The sequence below is a fragment of the Chiloscyllium plagiosum genome, unplaced genomic scaffold (genome assembly GCF_037043375.1).
Source record: "Chiloscyllium plagiosum isolate Xiang-an unplaced genomic scaffold, Cpla_swu_hap1 HiC_scaffold_17, whole genome shotgun sequence".
In the NCBI taxonomy this organism is placed as follows: domain Eukaryota; kingdom Metazoa; phylum Chordata; class Chondrichthyes; order Orectolobiformes; family Hemiscylliidae; genus Chiloscyllium; species Chiloscyllium plagiosum.
In genome coordinates, this window is record NW_028270155.1 from 41,339,184 (window position 1) to 41,352,905 (window position 13,722).

Below are 13,722 nucleotides of genomic sequence, written 5' to 3' on the forward strand. Positions count from 1 at the left end.
TGATCTAAAAATACTCAAACTCACTTCCCTGCCTTTTCTCAAAACCTTTGATTCCTTTAATGATTAAAAATCTGACTATTTCAGCCTTGAGTATAGATAACATAGCTTTGACGGCCTCCTGTGATAAAGAATTTCACAGATCCATGATCCCCTGAGAGAAAGAATTCCTCCTTGTCTCTGTTTTAAATAAGTAACACCTTATTCTGAGTTTATGCACTCTGGTCCTGAATTTCTCTGACGAGGTGAAACAATCTCTCTGAATGTATCCTGTTAAGTTCCCTCTGAATCTTGTATGTTTCAATAAGGTCACCTGTCTTCTAAACTCCAATGAGTACAGGCCCAATCTGCTCAATCTTTCCTCATAAGACAATCCTCATAAGATTATCTGCTTAGTGAACCTTCTTTGGACTGCTTCCAATGTCATTTTATCTTTTCTTAGATAAGGGGCCCAAAACTGGCCACAGTATACCAGTTGATAGTCTGAGTAATACCTTGTACAGTTTAAGCAAGATTTTGCTATTTTCATGTTCCATTCACTTTGAAATAAAAGCCAATGTTTCATTTATTAACCACTCAACTTGGATGCCAGCTTTTTATGATTCACATACAACGACTCTCCTAACCTTTTGTTCTGTAGCTCATTTAAATAATAACTCACCTTTTTTCTTCCTATCAAAATGCATAACCTCATACTTTACTACATTGTACTCGAGCTGCCACTTTTTTTTCCCACTTACTTAATTGGTTTATATCACTCTGCAGACTTGGTGTCAGCTTCACCATTTGCCTTTCTACTTACTTTTTGTGGCATCCACAAACTTAGCTAAAATATTTTCATTTTCCTCATTCAAGTCATTCACACATATTGTAAATATTTGTGTAATCATCCTTTTTCCTTCCATCTGATGAGTACAGGAGTTGGGAGGTCATGTTACGGCTGTGCAGGACATTGGTTAGGCCACTTTTGGAAAACTGTGTGCAATTCTGGTCTCCCCATTATAGGAAGGATGTTGTGAAACTTGAAAGGGTTCAGAAAAGATTGACAAGGATGTTGCCAGGGTTGGAGCATTTGAACTATAGGGAGAGGCTGAATAGGCTGAGGTTGTTTTCCCTGGAACATCGGAGGCTGAGGGGTGACCCTTTGGAGGTTTATAAAATCATGAGGGGCATCGATAAGAAGAATAGACAAGGTCTTTTCCCCACAGTAGGGGAGTCCAAAACCTGAGGTCACATGCTTAAGGTGAGAGAGGGAAGATTTAAAAAGGATCTAAAAGGTGGCTTCTCATGCAGAGGGTGGTACATGTATGGAATGAGCTGCCATAGGAAGTGCTGGAGGCTGGTACAATGGCAACATTTAAAAGGCATCTGGATGGATATATGAATAGGAAGGGTTTAGAGCGATGTGGGCCAAATGTTGGCAAATTAGACTAGAGTCATTTAGGATATCTAGTCAGCATGGATGAGTTGGATCAAAGGGTCTGTTTCTGTGCTCTATAACTGTATGAATATGGTGATTCTTGAAGGAAAGTCCATGTTACTATTAGTAATGATGGAACTGTCACACCAATTACCTAATTATACTTAAGTGTGAGGCAGGAGGATGATTTCCAAATGTGGACTAGGTAGTGTCCAGGTTTCACTTCTCAGCATGGATTATTGTAATGTGTACAGATCGGTCCGTCTCTTCTGTTGGTATGTGCAGTGCTGCCTGGAAATAGCATATTTCCATATCCTTCACTCTAAGCAAACTGGCATTACATCTTAACTTGCAGTATTATGTTCTCCCCTTGAAACATCAACTCAACATCTGAAACTACTTGTTGAAACTGTACTCTGTTGTCCATTAGCCAGACACACAGATCTTATTATTCAATTTACAATGCGCACGCAGCATTAATATTGTAATTTGTCTGTCACTGATCGGAAATATCAACTTTTCTTTCTGACAGCAAGAACAAGCTTACATTTTCAATTGCAGAAACAAGGCCTTTTGTCAGATTACTTGCTGAGGGACTTTGTTGTGTTTAAGTGCTCTGTACTTAGCTTTCACTGCTGTGTGTTTAGGCTCAATTTGAAAGGTGCTTAAAAATTGAATAAATCATGTAAAGCATGTTTGTCTAGAATTAAATAAGAAGTAGCTGTCATAACAGCAGCAATGAAATGCATATCATAGCTTATGTTTTATTGTGGTCCCATTGAGATTTAACCAGCGGCATTTTATAAAATTTGTACATCTTTATCATTCAAAATAAAGCATAGAGAGGAATTTTAGCATTTACATATGTTTGTATACATTATATAAATGGCATGTATACAGAAAAATCTGAATTGAATATGAGAAGCAGAAGTGGATCCCAGATTAAGGTAATTCTAAGTACATTTGGGCAATTGCCATTGAGCTGAGGTATCTGATCCTCATATACATAGTCTACGTATATTTTGCCCAGTCATTGGGTTATACGTATTTGGCATGTTTTTTTAATGAGATAAAACAATAAGATTTTTGTTCTGTTGCTTCATGGAAAATATTGCTCTTAACTCTAAAACAATATATACGTTCTTGTGATTGTGGGCATTAAAATAGATTCAGAAAGTTATACTGGCTTATTGTTCTGGGTTCTGCCAACTTAACCTTTAAATTGCAGCACCAGGGAACACTACCCAGAGCCAAGGGACAGAGTTTTTCTTTAAATATACTGAATCTGCCATCGAACCCAACTGTAATCTTAAACTGAAACTTGAGCAGGGCATTCTTAATAAGCAACCATCAGATCAAACCTATCAGGAATGGATTCAAAACGGGAAGAGTAAAGCAAGTTAAGTTATTTTTAGGATCTTATAGTTATCTAGTGGTATTAATAAGAGTGCTCCCCATGAAGTCAAAAGGAGAACACAGGCTGCCCATGCCTCGACACTTATTCTTCCCATCACGCTTCTAAATTCCTCTGTCAATCACTGCATCCCCCCACTTACTCCACCAAAAGAAACTGCCCACTTCCGTGCCAATTATGCGCCCTTCCTTCTAGTCCATGACTTTCTGCTCCTTAACCTAACAGTTGTGTAGCTGTGTTTCCGTCCAACCTTTGGCCTGTTTTGCCTGAAGGCAGCCATTAGCATGAATGAAGCCTAACCTTCCAGGCTGGGCTCTCAGTTTGCCAATTTTAGATTACTTTCTATTTTTACCCATTAAAATCCTTAGTGTTTTAACTTGGCTTTATCATTTTGCATCCTCCTCTTGCCTAAACAAAATTATCTCAGCTTTGATAACTTTTCCCCATAAATTGGATTGCCAGTAACTGAGAACACCTACAGTCTTGCCTTTATCCCTTCACAGGAATAATCATATCTTTTCTATGATTTATTGATGAACTGTTCACAGTGCTCAGGATGGGTGATGTCTGACATCAAAACAAAACGATACCATTTCATTTATATTCTGTCCCTTTGCTAATGCAACTCTGTTTGCTCTTTAAAAATAATTTTAAAATGTATTGCGCTGATTTAGACACATTTTTAGCAATTGGGATCATAAAGAATCATTAGGGATCTAACTCCAATCAGCAATGGATTTATAAACCCATGACCATTTCATGGATATGTTTCAGCAATTGAACTATTCCAGCTGTATGATCTATTAATAATCTGTGTGAATAAACTTGTTGTTCTCCTTGGCCTGGACATTTCACAAAAATTTCTTGGGGGCACTTTTCCCCACCTTGTTGATATAGGATCAGACTATCTCTTGTTGTGGGTCAGAATCATTGATTTTTTTAATTTCAAAAATATACTTTATTCATAAAAAAATTCATATGCATACATAGTCACTGAAGCAGCTCAGTTCTGTACATTCTTAGCATATGGAGAACAAACATTGGACATTGACTTTCCTGACAGTTCCAATAAACAAACTCAAGTCATTTCTTACGATGCAAGACACTATTTACATATGTTTGAGGCACTGGAAGGGTCCAATAACTAAACAGGCCCTCATTGTACTTTAGCAAAAGACCTCAGACGGTGTTCTTTCCCACTTTACCAGCTGCCCTAATGTTTAGTGCATCTCTGGACTAGTCTGCAACACTCAGTTGAAGTCAACTCCTTGCTCTGGAACACCAACAAGTTTCGGCCAGACTAAAGAGCATCTTTCACAGAGCTGATGGTCCTCCAGGTGCAGTCAGTGTTTGTTTCCACGTGCATACCGGAAAACAGACCGCAGGGCACAGAGTTTTGTTTCATGGAGCCGCTCAGGACGAACCTCAACAAAAACCACTGCATCTCTCTCCACTTTCTTTGCAAAGGGACAGAAAAATGGATGTTTTGTGGGCAGCAGATATTCCCAGTAATACTGTCTAATACTGTCATACTTGCCTCAGGGAGCAATAGATATCTTCACAAACTACCACAGTATAAGAGGGATAACTGTACTGGCCGAAGATCTTTTTTTAAAAGTCCAATTTTAAATAAATCATTTTCCAAGGGAGAACCTACTATCATAGCGATTGATAGTCATGGGAAAAACAGCTTTTGAAATGGCAACAGACTCCAGTTATAGAGTCATAGAATCACACCAAGTCATACTCAAAGGCCTGCTTAACAAGAATGCACACAGCACTGGGGGTTGGGAGGCAAGAATTATCACCTTTTCAGTCCCATTTCATGGTTATATAATTCCCACAAAAATGAACTAAAATGCAACAAATAATGTTGGCCATCAGCAACAAAATGTGCAGAAATTATCTTGTTTAAAATCAAATTCTTGTTCAGACTTCACAATGCACTCATTTTCGAAACAGTAAGCTCAGGGCTCTGACCTTTATATGAAGCAGATCCCAAATGGAAGATTATGAGTCAGCCAGCAGTATCTAAAGTAAATTCTAAACACACTAGCAAAGAAGCAAACTCAAGCAGTTTCATATTATTGAATGTAAAGATACAATTACCCACATTCAGATTATATATCTATCTTCAGAACCTGAGTTTTGCTGATAAAAGACATAACTTGATGAAACTTCTTGTCTTGGAACCATCAGGACAATTTGCAAGAATAGCAATAAAAGGCAAACCACCATTTATACTGCATGCAAGGGGAGTTCTGATTGATTAGCATGGAACTCTGATTGATAAAGACTTTTCAATGGAGAATGCAGTAGTGAATGATGATTGACTGTTAACTGCCAGGTTTTATTTAGATTTCAAAGCAGACATAGTGACTCTGATTATATTAATACAGATGTTCCTATTCTTCGCAGACAAAATAAAGGTGCTTACACTGCACCTGTTTCGAATTAACAACAGACAGTAACAGACAGTAGCTGGTTAATTTCTGATGGCAATTTCTTGATCACTCAGAGTAGAACATTCCAAGTAAGCCATTGAGATGAACTGTGGACTTCAAAGTTTTGTTTCTTACTTTAGCTGTTGTTTCTCATTGCAGCTGTAGATTGGTCTTGTGTAGGTTCCTCACTTAAAGATCCTGAGGGGAATTGAGATTGGAAGATTTGAAAAACTTGAAGCAAACAGAAGACATTTCTATAACATCTCTCGCATTAAAAACAAGCCTTTAGTGTAGAAAATACAGTGAAGCTTAACTTTAGACTGAGATTTTGTTGCGGAAAGGGGATCACTTACCCAAAGTTAATTCAAAGATTCTATGAACTTGTACGCCTAGAGACCTTTGTGCTATAACACTGAGATGAAATCAAAGAGCATTTTAGAAGGCTGTGGGATATCTTTTGGTTAGTTCCAAAAAGAAATAGTGAATAAATCATAAGATGGAAATCTTCGAGGCAAGCAGAAAGTTGAATGAAGTTCACAGCACACGATTGCTTATAATTATACTAGTAAATTAGTAACACTTGTTTTGTTTAATTTTCAAAATTTTTATAAATTCACTTTTAGGATGTTGACCAGGTCAGAGTTTATTGCCCATTCCTAAATCCCCGTTGAGAGAGTGGTGATGAGCTGCCTTCTTAAATCACTGCAGGCACACCCAGAAGTGGTGTTTGTTAGATGAATGCTACAAAATTCTCTATTCACTGCTTCCTATGTAGCTGCAAATGTCATTGTGTTTTCCAATGTTAATTTACCTGCTCTTTCCAGTAACTTACATTGCTATTTATTACTTTACAATTTTGGATCACCTGATCTGCTGTTCAGCAATTTAGATTTGTCTCAATCTGATAACATCCATTTGACTCCTGCCTCAAACAAGTCACAAATTGAGCCACCCCTCTTTCTGTTTCATGTTAATGGAAAACATTCTGTGGGATTGAGGCATTAACATCACTGCATCTTCAGCTCCCACTGCATGTCCATAATTAGTTTTTTTCTTCTATGTCTGGTAGTATCTTGAAAATGTCTCTCAACAAAGCATCCACTTGAAAAAACAATAAGGCCCACTACTATGATTTCTGTACCGCTATTGCCCCATCCATAAACAAATTGCGACAGTCAGCATGTACGTCAAACTCCTCCAGCCATGCTTTCCATTTGTCATTGACAGTATTGACACCAGTACTGTTTGATCAAATGGCTCAAATCCCCATATTATAGATATGTCTAGCCCCTGCAAAAGCCCTGCCCTCATGTAATCGTAAACATCTTGATACTTACCAATAGGCATTTTCTTCTCACCATCAATGTCACAGCACAGTCTGCAAGAGTGACACTGACAGTCACAGATTTAAATTTAAATAATCATGTAACAAAGCTTCCGTAAATGTTATTTCTTACTGATCTTCAACATGCTGGCTGACCTTGCACCTCCTGATCAAGTAACACCCTATGTAGCACAGATTGTTTCCTTGTAGCATTGCAGCTAATACTTAAGCCAACATCATTACAGCTGTCCATTGAATTTCACAGCTCATGTGTTCCACTTGAAGTGTGAGATTCTGACCTAATATCTTAAAATTAAATGTTTTTAGGATGCTTATTGGCTATGTTGCAAATTTTATTCTACAAAATTACTCATATTTCCATTAAATAGCTTTGTTGCTGTTTACATTTCACTAAATAGATGAATGCAATTCTACCTTTTACAAGTGAAGCGTGGTGTGTTAATGGCTGCCATAAATTGCAGTCTAAGGCATTTACAGTAAAGGCAGATGTTACATGACTATACAAGCCAGCCAGTAATACTAAGAATGTAATTGCATGTTTCCAAACAGAAATTGAGTGGGATGAATATTTGTGTACTTTTCAGTGATGTTTACTTTCTGATTGCCATAATACATGGTTTACGATCATAACTGTTTTGAGAATCCATCACTAAGAGCAGCCCTGAACCTCTGTCCAGCTGTTAAGCCCTACACTGAATCTGCTCTGTTCTGATTGCCATTCTCCATTCATTTATCAACCAGTTTTCTATGAGAGCATATTTTTGAGGGAAAAATATGGGCAAGGCAGAACAAAAGTTGAAACCATGAATGAAAGGCTTCAACAGCCTTGACAGGGAAAAAATGAATTTCTGAGTAAGCTGTTGAACTTTGTTAAAAGGTTCACCTAGAATAAAAGTAAATTTAAAGCAGGAAGCATATTACTTTTTTTCTGTCAGAAGTCCATCAATCTTCATGGAATTTTTCAATGCTTTCCTCCTCCTCTTTTGCTCAAGGCAATAATTCATGCAAGTACACAGTTCTAGTATTGTCAGCACTCCTCTGGTCGTTCACCAACTGGCTATTTGTCACATATAAGCTTCGGTTGTGTTTGTGATGTGGGGAACATCGCAGCTAGTTTGATCCCTACTCTTGCCTGATGTAAACGCACATTCACTTTCTAGGATTAGGAGCTCTAGCTGATTTTTCTCTTCCTACCCTGGGGTCACAGAGACAAATTGGAGAGCTTTCATGCTATCAGATAGAAACCATCTCATTCAGCATAAACAGGCATTGCTGAGACCTTTCCTCACTGTGATTCTGCATTATAATTTAGAATGCTTTGATGTTCCCAACCAGGGGGCCTTCAGAATCAATATTTAATCTAACAGCTAGGTAAGTAGCCAATCATTCCCATGTGATCTATCATCTCTTAAATTATATTTTCATGTTGCTTTCTTGGCAAATCATTCTATTTGTCTGCTTTTGGAAGGTAATGCTTACAATTATGAAATAGCAGAATGTTATTCCAGTAATTTAACTCATGTAATGTTTGGAACTTTGACGGTGTTATGAGTTTAATAAGTTTCATGTGCAATTATAATATTGTCTCAGAGTTACCTTGTGTCCAACCATTGTATATAAAATGTGAAAGGTGATTAAAATGTGCCTCAGCAATAGCACAAGGTTGCAACTGAGCAATTGCTCTGCATTTTCCTGGCCCCATTTAGATGGGCCTGGAGATGAAGCCTGGAAAAATGGAAGACATTGTTGGGAAGCCACATTGGGATAGCTGTTTGCCAATGAATTCCTACCTTAAAGGGATTTTAACACGTGTGGTTGAGAATGAGGTCAGCTGTCTGCTACTGCACAGAGGTGGGTAGCTAATTGATCCAATAAAGACCCCCACCAACGGACCATTTTGTGTTATTGCTGTAATGTCATAGTGATCCTTTACTGTGTGCACCTACCTCAGCAATGTCCACCTCTCCTGGTGATGCTGCTGACTGGACCATGCTGAGAGAGCTCTGATTGGGACTGATTCTTCAGGGGCCCATAGGCTTCTCTCAGGAGGATACTGAGAAAGAGGCAACTTATTAGGATGCCACCCCCTGGAAAGATGCACCAATTGATCAACCAAAATTATGGGGAGTCCTAATGCCAACTGCAAACTTTAGTCACATGAGGGGTATAGGTAGTTATTTCTAGGTGTCTTTTCCATATGGTGGGAGATTTCTTGACCGGGGGCATATTTTTATGATGCGTGGAGAGAGATTTTAAAAAGATGTGAGAGCATATATTTTACACAGAGAGTGGTTTGTGTGTGGAATGGACATCCTGAGGAAATTATGGGTGCAGGTACAGTTACAACTATTAAAAGACTTAGATATGTACATGCATAGGAAAGGTTTCGAGAGATATAGGCCAGGAGCAGGCAGGTCGGATTAGTTTAGTTCGGATTATGTTCAGTAATGGACTGGTTAGACAAAAGGGTCTGTTTCTGTGCTCTAAGACTTTATAACTCTATCTCTATAACTGTCACCCACTAAGGACATAATATACTACCTATGTCTTTTCTCTCACATGTGGACATGTGTAGGCTGTAGTGGAGCCGGACTTTAGTCAATAATATGTTTGTAACAAGCCTTGCTTCTTGCTAATCCACTTTCGTTGCAAAAAGGAGAAATTGTAGCCATAATAAAAAGTTTGAAATGTTGAACTCTTAAATTTAGGTTTTGATTTAACAAGTGAGGATGCAGGCAAACATTAAAATAAATTTAAAGAGCTGATTAGGTCATAAATAAGCCATAATTTCAAAGATTACATTATTCAAATCATTTTGTTTGTCGCTGAAAGGACTTAATGAGCATAACATTAATGTCAGTTAGGTTGACAGTAATCTTCATATGTTCAATTTAGAAATATTCTGGTTATCACAGTGTTGCACTAATGTACACTCCCAACTCTGCCCCAAAGGCCTGGAACAGCATTTTGTAATTGCCCAGTCTTTCACATGCATCATTATATTGTGGTTGGCTGCTGACTTTCAAATCATATAGATTGGATTTCTTCTCCTAGGGGAAAACAGGACTTGGTTCTGGGAAGATGCTGTTACAAAAGGCTGATTATCTTCCCTCCCAGGCTTAGGCAGGTCAAAGGAAGACCAAAGTCAATGGTGAGAATTGGGAGGAAGATGCGAAATTTAGGTGAGTCCTCAACTGTATTCACTAGCTCTCAAAGAAGCCATTAGCAAACTCCAAGAAAGAAAGAAAAGGGAAGATAAAGAAATTGCTGAGATGTGGTGAGTACAGACTGAGTTTGTATGAAATGCCAAATCTGTTTCCTTGCTTGGTATGGCACAAAAAGATAGTTGCAATCATTCAAGGGTCAATCTAAACTTCCAATTGCCTTGTGGTCCTAAATCGTAAATCTGAACTACAGAGCAGCACTGACATAATGGACTGAATGCAATAATATTCTATAATTCTATCATATTGCTGCATAACATTTGAACTGACACAGTACATTAACGTTACAGCAATAGAAGCATGTGCAACGAATGTAAACAGACTGATTATCACAGGAGCCATCTTTTCTTCTGTAATTGCTGTTTTTACTGACAGTGTATTAATGAAGAAGTAGACATGTGGAAAGGACATTCACTGCAAGATGAAGAATTTGCAGATCAGCAACACGCAAGTTACCTCTCCTAGCTTTTTTGGCATTGTACATCAGTAGATGTCAGTTACAATTCTTTGGAGTGCTGTGATTTTGAGAATATTGTTCCTTACAATTGCTTAATGCAAGGAAACTTCCTTGTCCCATACATGTGAAAGGGAGCACATCATTTTGAGTTGCCCTGTCTCAGTCCATTTACAAAGGAGAAAACAATTTGTCTCACTGACTGTCCATGTAAATAGATTGCTTCATATGGAACTGAACTTTGCTTTGTATAATCGGGATTACCACAAAAAAATGCACAAAGTGGGAGAGAAAACACATGTACAATAATTCTTGATTTTTTTTAAAGGGTGTAATGATCCTAGCTAATGTTATTACTGGACAAGTCAGATTACAGTTTGAAATCTGTATGATAGAACATTTTTCTTGGTTTTAACAAGATGGTCTTTCACTGAAACACAAATGGAAAGTTGCAGGTTTAGGTTTAACAATAGAACATCTGTTTAGTATGCAAAAATGATGATTTGTAATTTATTTAAAATGCAAGGGAAACTGCAGTTGTTTAAAAGAAGGTTTGAAAGGGATTTTTAAGAGTTTACATCAATTGCAAAGGGATCTATTGTAATTTACTTCACCTGGAAACTGTAGGGATAGGAAAGAAGTTAAGACAAAGAAGAGATCAAGGTAGAAGGCAGTCAACACCCAAATGCAGACACAAAGAGGAAGTAGTCAGAGACATAAAGAGGAACACAGAATTTGTATGAGGTGAAACCAACAAAGCTCTCAATGAAAAGTTTGGTTTTTAGTTTGTTGAGGAAAACAAAAAATTCCAGGAACTCCTGAGGAAGTAATATCATAGCAAGCTAAAAGAAGCCAAATCTTAAAAAAAAGGTGTTAATATGCTCTGACATGCAAAACAGCTGCGAGTTATGTTTGTAAACCTGGTATTGTTGGTTGGCTAATTGAGAAGGAGTTCCATACAGCAATGTCATTAAGAATTATGAGATATGAGTGAGAGAGGATTCATGTCCATCAATATGAATCCAATCCATGAACTTCAGATAGAATACAGCCAGCAGCAAACATGACCTGATGACCAAATCAAGTCAGTGGGAAAGACAGAGATCCAATGTACCACTGGCTGAGTTGGAAAGGCTGTGAGATTGTACATCGTGCCATAGTGGTATGGGAAGTAATTCAGATGATTCTGCTATATAAATATTTTAAATCAATTATTTAAAGTGAAATTTATCATTTCATTTGAAATATTAAATTTTGTTTTCATTCATGTTTAAGTTGTATTGGTTCTGACTCCTGGAAAGTAAGAAAGAACACATGGATGCCCTGTACTGGAGAGTCCAATAGGCACTTATTACAGCTCACTATTACACATAAACGTTACATTTTTCAGACATGCTTGAGTAATGTTATGCTACTAAGGTAAATAGAGCAGCATACTTCAGGTAGGGAGTCATGTTTCAAGTAATCCCAGGCAAGGTGTAGTATGAGTCTTTTATACCTTTGTATATATTGATACAGTGTTGAGATCATGAGCATATGTCTTCAAGGTATACTGACATAATGATGATGAGACATATGTAAAGAGCATATATTTTTCCATTTCCACATTTTTAATGAAGAACATGATTGGCTTAAAAGCCAAAAACAGTTGAAGGACTGCTGGACTTCTTAAAAGTGTCACTCAATGTGTTTAAATGACTGTTTGCTCAAGGTGGGGGAAGACCAGTTACAGTGATCTGGAGGTAGCGACCTGTGCATGAATAGATAGTTGGCCAGCAGCAAGCAGCTGATTGATCTGTGAAGTGATGATCAGTTATTGATAAGAAAGACTTTTTGCTTGCCAGCAACTATGAGATTGACTATCTGTGTGATAGAACTTTTTTTTGGTTTTACACTGAAACACAAACAGAAAGTTGCAGGTTTAGGTTTAACAATAGAACATCTGTTTATTATGAAAAAATGCATAATAATGATTTGTAATTTATTTAAAATGCAAGGGAAACTGCAGTTGTTTAAAAGAAGCTGAATAGCTTGTGGGTTTGAATGATTGGAGAAAAGTAATTGAATCTCAGAAAATGAAGGAATGCTTCCTTTAAAAACATCTCAAGCCTGAAGAAAACCAATTTATTTTTCCGTCATCATTTACTGTGTGATGAGGCCTTTTTAACCAGTAAGTCAGAGACTCTATAAGTGTGAACCAGCTGCCCTCTGCCTTCTGCAAGCAAGTGGAAGTACCTCGATCCGGAAAATCAGGAAAATCAAGGAGCAATGTCTTGACAAGCCAAAGGAATAACCTCAGTGAATGCTGAGAGACCATTGAAACTGTCTTCCACTCTTTCCTTCTACCCATAACTCCAGCATGTTCCTCTGTTGACATTTGCCTGGTTGTGTGTGCAGGCAACTTTATGAGGGGCTAGAGTTTTAACTAGTATTGTACACCAATAGTTCATTGTTGCTCATCTATAACAAGAATATGTTTATTGAAAAAACTTAATAGTAATTAGTATTGGAACCTGGTCCACACGTTCTGTTAAGCTAGGTAAAGAAAGAGAATTTTGGGAACTCTGCACACCTTGATGAAATCTTTAACCATTGTGATCATTTTGCAATAATGGCTTAGTTTCTTGTGCCTTGCTCCAGTGAAATGTAACACATAACTCAAAAGCCTAACCTCTTACTAACTCAGACTTATCTTTGCTTCAAAAGCTGTTATTGCTACCTTTTATATCATTTGTTAGTCTTACATTCTCTTTCAGCGCTTTCAATCCTTTATCACCTCCTGACTGCATTGTTTATATTCCTCAGGTATTTATCATTGACAGCCCTCATGTTATGTTTTATCCAAATGTTTGGCATCAATTTTGATTTAGTCACTTACAGCAACACTTTGAAACTTGCAAATGCTGATTTTCCTAATGCCTTTCATTTGTCATTTTCAACTAATTCGATATTAGTTGAAAAACTCAAGCATTTGCTCACCACCACTACTAATGCTCATGCTCTGATACTTTCTCAGCCTGCTGATACCTGGCTGTGGTGCTAACCTTCACTTCCTCAATTTGAAAGAGTACAGGCTGAGAAATATTGTATACCCAGTTAAGAAGCGTCAAGGAAGCCCTCTCCAGCTGCCCATGGGTTCCCACCTTGGTAATGGCCCTGTTGTTTCTGCAGGTTCTAAATTCAGAAAACTCTGCCCAAGTAATGAGTAAATTGTGTCAAATGAGCTATGTTTAATAATGTTAGTTAGTGAGTCAAATAGAGTTGGTGAATTGAGCAGTGTGCAATTTCAATAGTTTATGTATAAAGACATGATATTTGATTATGATTTCACTTAACTTGGCCATTTGGAGAGATCTGCAGATTTCTTTCTGCACTTAATTCTCTCCTTAGGGCTTGATTCCTGGCATTGGTGATGATGGTGACT

The 13,722-nt window shown here is 37.7% G+C and overlaps 1 long non-coding RNA gene across 1 annotated transcript in view; it reads right to left on the reverse strand.

Annotated features, from left to right (window-relative positions):
- LOC148147320 (uncharacterized) overlaps positions 1 to 13,722 on the reverse strand; it is a 57,831-nt gene that overhangs the window by 21,748 nt on the left and 22,361 nt on the right. The window contains exon 2 of the long non-coding RNA XR_015759871.1: positions 5,411 to 5,473. This is a non-coding gene — a long non-coding RNA (uncharacterized LOC148147320). The remainder of the gene's footprint in view (positions 1 to 5,410; positions 5,474 to 13,722) is intronic.